This window comes from Mus caroli, chromosome X (genome assembly GCF_900094665.2).
Source record: "Mus caroli chromosome X, CAROLI_EIJ_v1.1, whole genome shotgun sequence".
Lineage (NCBI taxonomy): Eukaryota > Metazoa > Chordata > Mammalia > Rodentia > Muridae > Mus > Mus caroli.
Window position 1 is genome coordinate 124,734,262 of NC_034589.1, and position 8,421 is coordinate 124,742,682.

Here is an 8,421-nt window from a genome sequence, read left to right on the forward strand (position 1 = left end):
ATATATTCTATTAGAGCGGTTACAATGCACATATCCATTTTCTTATTTTCTAGGCTTTAATGAGCAAGAGCATATTCTGTGGCTGTTCCCAGGGCCCTGGACCAAATGTGACTCTGCTTTTGTACTGAATCCCAGGGGAGACTCTGGAGTTTGAGTGCTGGACAGTTTCACTGTCTGTCACCTTGCCTCCCCTCTGGACTCATTGCTGGATTAATTGGGTAGATAAACAGAGGGACTAATGCCAATTAAATAGCCTTGATGTTTGGAGAATTCAGTGGGAAACTCGTTTCACTTAATGTACTCCAATGAAACCCAGCAAAGCAGGTATATACTGTCTGCTAACGATGTGGGTTATCTAGGAGATGTAACTGCGCATCCCTTGAGAATCTTTAACATCCCTGGCTGATGGTACACCTCTTGGACTGTCATTTAGATTGAAAAACTAGTTCTAAACGATCTGCTTCCTAGTTTCCCTAGCTTTAAGTTTCTCCTGCTCTCTCTGTCTTGCTTTTCTGTATGACGGTCTGGGGATACTTCCAAATCAGGGATTCTCTTGTTGTAGACAAAAGTGAGGAATACATGAAAGAAATAAACGTGTAAAATATACCTTAACCTCTATTATTCATGGAGAAGCATTAGCATTATTAACTTAGACATACTAGTAGACAATAATGAATCATATCTTTAAGAAACAGAATGATACAATAAGATAATGATGTTTTTATAAACTATTCTCATACCACTACTATGGACATCATATTATAAAAGTTAATGCATGCCAATAAATATTAATTCACATGATATAAAATGACACTTCATTTGGGAATGAAAATGAAAGTTGTTAAGACTTAGGATTTCCTTAGTTCTTGACACTCTTGTAACTGTTAAATCTATAACAACAACACATATGGAGTGGGAACAGGGCAGTATCTAGGCAGGCATGGTGCAGGAGGAGCCAAGAGTTCTACATCCTCATCTAAAGGTGGCTAGTGGAAGACTGACTTCCAGGCAACTAGGGTGAGGATCTTAAGTCCACACCCACAGTGACACACCCATTCCAACCAGGTCACACCTATTCCAACAAAGCAACTCTTCCAAATGGTGCCACTCCCTGGCCCAAGAATATACAAACCACCACAGCACGTATATGCATAAACTAAACATTAACTTTTGTAGCCTACAGTGCCCTTAGTAGCATACCTCAAAGTCCATTGACTGCAAGCACCAGTTCATGCCATAGGGCTAGTAAGGTTACAAATGACCAATCAGGAGAAAAATGACATTATAATGGCTAAAATTTGCTATGTGGAAAGTACTTTTTAAAGACTCATTTTCGTTATGTTTTATAGGTAGGCGTTTTCCCTACATGTCTTTGTGTGTTCCATGTGTATGCAGTGCCTACTGAGCCAGAAGAGGAGCCAGCTCATCTGGAACTGCTGTGACACAGTATTTTGAGGCCACCACTGGAAGCTGAGAATTGAACCCAGGCCAGGCATGGTGGCGCATGCCTTTAATCCCAGCACTCGGGAGGCAGAGGCAGACGGATTTCTGAGTTCGAGGCCAGCTTGGTCTACAAAGTGAGTTCCAGGACAGCCAGGGCTACACAGAGAAACCCTGTCTCAAACCACCCCCCCCCAAAAAAAAAAGAAAAGAAAAGAAAAAAGAAAAAAAAGAGAGAGAGTTGAACCCAGGTACTCTGGAAGAACAGGTAGGTGCTCTTAACCACTAAAGCATCTCTCCAGCACATTGAAAAGTACTTCATAAATAAAAGGTGTCCAGTCATTTAGTTCTTTCCGTGTGTTCACAAAGCAGAAAATGTGGCGAATCTTCATTTATGAGTGAAAAACTGAGACAGAGAAAGTAATGTCTTTGTTCAAGGCTGCTCAGTCAGGGGGTGGAACACCTTGGATTAGTATCCATTTATATTATACTTCTGAGCCTGGGACACTGTCAAAGATCTCCTGTTGAAGAAGCAGGCTGCTACTTCTTGGGTCCCCTTTCCTTCTACTGGGCTGCCTTTTCCAGACTTGATATGAGGACTTGTGCCTAGTCTTATTATAACTTATTATGCCGTTTTGGTTGATATCCCTGGGATGCCTGTTCTTTTCTGAAGGGAAGCAGAGGAGGAATAGATTTGGGGAAGAGGAGAGGTGAGGGAAGAGACTGGGAGGAGTGGAGAGAGCAGGGGCTTCAGTAGAGATGTAAAGTATGAATAAATAATTGATGTGATTCTAAGTAATATAAGAGCAAATAAAAAGAAAAAATAAATAGGCTGCATGACATGCCTGTTTTGGAGAGTCGTTAGAGATAAAATGTAGTATGCTAATATATTTGTATAAATCAGGTGAACTTCGTGATTTAAAGAGTAGCCGGCTTCCTTCGAGAAGATGTGCATTACATTCCTATGGACAGAGACCAATTGCAATAGGATAACGTTCAAGAGTCAGGGCTAAAAAAAAAGAATGAAAACAGACAATGTGGAAGCATCTCTTTGAAATCTTTGAAGGAGGAAGAGAGTTAAGAATGGAAAGGAACGAAGGAAGGAAGAAGAGAAGAAATAGCAAGAAAAAAATAGCTGATAAAGGAATGAAAAATTAGTGTCCAAAGAAATGCTGGGAGCAAGCAAAGCTTTGTCTTCTAGGGAGGGGGCAGAGAGCTGGAGTTATGGTCTGGGTACTTCTGAATTTGTACTTGTGTCCAACATACTCGTATAAATATAGAAAGGTAACTAGATGTTCAAGAGCTAATGCTGTACAAATACTATACCCTTGCTCCCTAAGTATGATCCGTCCTGCAGCTCACCAAGTGAGTTCAAAGTCACATCTTCCTAGCAACATGAAACTTGTGTGGAATTTGATTGTTCAGAGGACTATAGTTGAGTAGATATTGCAAGATGTTCAAATACACAAGAAGAAATTCTGCCTCTAAAACTCTTGAGTTTTTTGCTTCATTAGTGCTTTTCCTTACATAAGAAACTGAGAAATTAAATTATTTTCATGATATCTGCCTTAGATCTAAAACTTAGAAAAAACAAAAAACCTGTTTTTAGGATGAGAACAAGTAGAGAATCTGCCAAAAAATAATGCAGAAAGAGAGAGACCTTGGAATATTCAGTCCTAAGTGGGGTGTCTCCATCAAATCCCTCCCTTCAGAGCTCAGGGAACCCCACAGAGGAAGAGGCAGAAGGAGTGTGGGAACCAGAGGTGCAGGAGAACAAGGCCCTGTAAATGAATTGAACAAAGCTGATAGAAACTCACAGAGACTGAGGCAGCATGCACCCATTTTCTTTTAACATTGCAGAATTCAGAGATTTGCCCACCTCTGTTAAGCACAGATGTTAAGTCAGCTTCTGCTCACACACTTCTTCAGGTAACTGGCAGGATTTGAAGGGAGCTATTCCTTCCTCTTCCTCCACCTAGACACCCTGAACACATTCTGTTGCACGTTTATCTTAGTTGGGTGGGAGGCAGGGATCAATCTCAGCCTTAAAAGTCCAAATACTGATAGCACAAAAGTGGTTTTCCTGTAATCCCAGCAAATCCAGGAATGTCTGCTCCACTGTCCTTCCCGTCTGGTTCCATACTCAGTTGCCCAGGCAGCATCCACCTCCATCTTTCTTTTCCCCCTCTTTTATTTCTTTGTTTGTGTATTATTTTAATCTAGCACATGAAGTAACGGGTTTCATTATCACATATGGTTGTTTTGTTGATACTGAGAGAGTAAGAGATAATAAATTCATGAGTACTTGTGAGCTTTAATATACAAATGAAATTTTCCAAAAGACCTGGAAATGTCAAGGACTAGCCTTGGCTTAGAGTGTGGTTCGGGGGAAGGGGTGTCTGGGAGCAGTGAAACACAGGACTCCAAGTCAAATTGTGGGTCAGAGCTGGCAGCCTATGTTGTGCTCAAGGCAGCTTTCCAGACTGTTCTAGGTTCTGCTTTATTTCTCTCTGCTCTGCTTTCTCTGGAGAGCTCCATACACATCTCTGTGTTTTACAGTTCTCCAAGCTGTTCTAATTAGCCCCTCTTTTACAGATCAAAAGCCCAGGCTTTTATTTTACATATCAATCCAGTCATTTACTCCAGGTTTCCTTTTGATTAGCCTATGAATCAGCAGCCTGTGACCCCAGCCCCTTAATTCTTCAGGAGACAACAAGCACACATTTTTTTTTTTTAACATTGTAAAAGAATCCAGAGATCTGCCTGCCAATGTTAAACACAGTCGAATAGATCTCTGGGTAGGATCTGGTCAGGAAACTACAGTTTCTACCACTCCTGGGCCTAACCCTACTCTGTCACAGGTTGACCTTGAACTCAAGAATCTGCCTGCATTTGTATCTGCTTCTTTGTGTCTTATGACAAGCTGGCTCATTGTGCCTTTAGCTCTGTGAACCGCCTTATACAATTGATAGTGCATCCTTATATTTTTACATAGTTGAGAAATGATATATTTTTGAACTTGTGTTTTTAGAGTTCTTTTCCACATCCTTAAGGGGCAGCCCTGAAGGTCCCAGCATTTACCATTTTGCTGAAACATTAGCCACACCTTCGCCACCCAGACTGCTGTTGTCTCCACTGATCATGGAGTCATTAGCATTAATGGAGGGCATTCCTTGAAGGAACATGAACTTATGTACATTATTATACAAAGAAGCCTTATGCCCATGGCAACCATCGAGTAGGTACCCACACCTGCTGGCCCTGTCCCAGGGGCGGGAACCATGTCATCCTGTCCCCACCAAGGCCACACTGGTCCCAGCATAGCAACACAGTAAATGAATTGTTTTGTCTCATTTGTTACTCCGTGCAAAAGATACTCCTCCTTAAAAGACAAGGAAAAGGCTCCTTCGCTCATCTTCTCATGCTGCGCTTGTGTCCTGCCTCCCCATAGGATAGTGCCTTGGTCGTGTTCATCCGACGTGCATTCTATTACCCTCGATATTTCCTCCGTCTCTGTGAAATTTCCAGAAGATGAATGGATCTGCAAATTGTTATATGGAGCAAAGTAATTGAGAATCAGAGACACAGGCACGGCACGTTTGCTCTTACGAGGGGATCGTGCATCTGTGTGTGGGTGGGCTTTATAGGGCATGACACCAGAATGAAGACTGAAAGGGTAAAGGGGCTTCTTTCCCTTTTAAGGAGGAGTATCCTTTTTGCACAGAATAACAAATGAGGCAATTGTGTTTCTAGATCTTCCGGAAAGCTTCATTTGTATAGGAAAGTCATTTCGTTTGTTGATGACCACAAGCCTCGCGGGTACTCCCTGACTTATCTCTTACTCGCTCTGTGGGGTCCACACTGTGCAGGGGTCCTCTTCGGGAACAGACCTCCACCCTCCATTAGCTTGCTCTATGCAGGTTTCCACGAAATCGTCCCACCATTCTTCCAAGGTTCTCTGTTACAGTTTTTCATGCACTTAATATAATTTTTATGTCCTCTAAAAGAATTGGAATCATTCTCTTTATAAACTGGTTTTAAGAACGACGTCATATTTTTCTGCACATCGTAGACGCTTCTTTGCAGACATTTAATAACGGGGTGCTTTGGTGCCACCTCGTGTCGGAATCCTGAACTACAGTTTGAACACCACAGAGAAGGAGAGGCTAGGGGAGCTGCTGCAGTCCAACCACCTTTCAGAACATTCTGGAAGATTGCTTGGAAAAGGAACGATTTCCGCTAGACATATTGGGAGTCATCAGACAGAAAGTTAAGCATTGCCATTATCATAAAGTGAAAACTCTATATGAGGTGAATGATATTATAGTTTATTTTTATGCTAAAAGTCTGCTAAGTAGATTGGTGGCTATGTATATGAACAAAAAAACAAATCCTGGTCACGTGTGATATTTTCTTTTTTTTTTTTTTAAAGATTTATTTATTTATTATATGTAAGTACACTGTAGCTGTCTTCAGACACTCCAGAAGAGGGCGCCAGATCTCACTACGGATGGTTGTGAGCCACCATGTGGTTGCTGGGAGTTGAACTCTGGACCTTCGGAAGAGCAGTCGGGTGCTCTTACCCACTGAGCCATCTCACCAGCCCACGTGTGATATTTTCAATCCTCCTTTACCTTTATTGTGACCGTATCTGCATGTAATTGCATTTATAAAATAACATTATGAAATGTTCAATAAGATTTTACATATTTATTTTATTATATGAATGCTAATAAGTTTACCTGCACTCTTGTAATACAATTTATCTAAGTGTTTAAACACAAGATGATATAAAAATCCAACTACCTTTTATCCAGGAAGGCATTAAAGAATATTAGAATAAGTAATAATACAATTTAAAATATACTAAAACCCATTGCTCCAATACTCAGTTCACATTAAACCAGATCATTGCTTTAAGGGGAAGAAAAATACAAATTTTATATTTCTTTTGAAAATTTTAGCTGTCTTAGTGTTTTTTCATTAAAACCTGTAGTTTAATATCTTTACCATTATATATGAAGTTATATTTCTTTATATATCTTTGTAATACTTTCTCAAGATCTTATTTTAAAACCCATGAAATCTGTACTACATATTAATGCAAGACATTCTGAATAATATTACTGAGCTGCATAGTTATATGTCAACTTAACATCAAGTTAGAGATATCAAAGAGGAGGGAGCATCAATCAAGAAAATGATCCTGTAATATCAGGTTTCAATCAATTCTGTACGTCATTTTCTTAAATAGTGATTGATTCTGTAAGGCCCAGCCCATTGTGGGTGGAACCTGGGTCAGGTGGTCCTGGGTTCTATAAGGAAACAGGCTTGGTCTTCATGTAAATCCCCTAACAATTGGAGCAGGGACTGTCTCTAATACTTTTGTTTGCCATTGGATCTCTTCCCCTAGCTGGACTGCTGATTGGGTCTCAGTGGGAGAGGATGTGTTTAATCTTGCTGAGAACTGATGTCCCAGAGCAGGTTTATACCCAAGTGGGTCTTCCCCTTCTCTGAGGAGAAGGGGAGAGGGTAATAAGGGGAGGAGAGATTTGTGAGGGTGGGATTAGGAGGAGAGGACAAAAGAGGCTCTGCAATCCAGAGGTAAAGTGAATCATTAAATCAATAAATTAATAGAGAGAGAGGGGAGGGAGGGAAGAAGGAAAGGAAGGAAGGAAAGAAGGAGGCTGAGCAAGCCATGTAAAGCAAACTGAACTAAGATAGCTATTTTAGGCCTACCATGAGACATTATATCATGGTGGAATAGTTAAGGAGAGCTACTTGCTTCATGGCAGCCTCAAAGCAGAGAGAGAGAGAGAGAGAGAGAGAGAGAGAGAGGCTTTTAACACAGCCCTAGTTTTGAGTGTAACAGCACCAGATATGAATTTACTAGTGGAATAGCCCATTGATTAGGGCAGAACATTGATGATCCAAACATATTTTCTAAAGCCTTACTCCCTGAAGATTGAAGAAAAAGCTTCAACAAATGAGTATTTGGGAGGTTGTACCACTGTTCAAACCATGATGTTACCTGAGCCATAGTTTTGTTTGAATGCAGAGATTAATGGAGCATGATCAGGGGTCTAAGAAAACTAGGTCACTACCTAAGACCATGTTGTTGAAAAAAGCATCCAGCACTTTATTTTATTTTTCAGTTTTTTGGTTTTTTTGAGACAGGGTTTCTCTGTATAGCCCTAGATGTCCTGGAACTCACTTTGTAGACCAGGCTGGCCTCGAACTCAGAAATCTGCCTGCCTTTGCCTCCCCAGTGCTGGGATTAAAGGCGTGCGCCACCATTCCCAGCGCATCTAGCACTTTAAATACTTACTGTCTAGTTAAAATTTGGATCTCTTTACTAATCTACTCAAAACAGCTACCAGATAATAGCATATATTTTTGCAGAGCAATATTATTTTTTTAATATTCTATTGTTGGAATGGCACACAATTATTTGATTTTCCTCATCATATTTTCATATAAATTTCATATATTTTATATATGTAGTTCAAAAATCAAAGACAGTAGTACAACTTTATGCATCACACTATACCCTAGAATAATCTGGGAAATTGATATAAAAACCTTGTCTTTGGGTTTGTATTCTGTTTTCTCATAATGAAACTGAAATTGTGGCACCATGAAAGCTCTATGCACTGAAGAGAAAAGACAATTTGGACGGACAATGTCTTTGCGGAGACTTGTGGCAACACCTGTAAGAGAAACCAATGAAGCGCCATCAGCAACTGCACTGCCAGTCCTGAAAGAGTCTAGGCCACTTGCGCAAGCATGGCTTCTGAAGTTAAGCATCTGCCTGCTCTCCTCACTCCAGGTTTTGTTGCAGTCTCCACATTTCACTGCTCTGTATTTTGCCTTATGCTATAGAATAAGCAAGCATTTCACTGTATAAGCTCACTGTAAGTTCAAGGCAGCAAGCATTTCACTGTATAAGCTCACTGTAAGTTCAAGGCAGCAAGCATTTCA

At 40.6% G+C, this 8,421-nt stretch overlaps 1 long non-coding RNA gene across 1 annotated transcript in view; it reads left to right on the forward strand.

Annotated features, from left to right (window-relative positions):
• The first annotated feature begins 1,535 nt into the window (after positions 1–1,535).
• LOC115030065 overlaps positions 1,536–8,421 on the forward strand; it is a 10,847-nt gene continuing 3,961 nt past the window's right edge. Inside the window, exon 1 of the long non-coding RNA XR_003835661.1 lies at positions 1,536–1,577. This is a non-coding gene — a long non-coding RNA (uncharacterized LOC115030065). The remainder of the gene's footprint in view (positions 1,578–8,421) is intronic.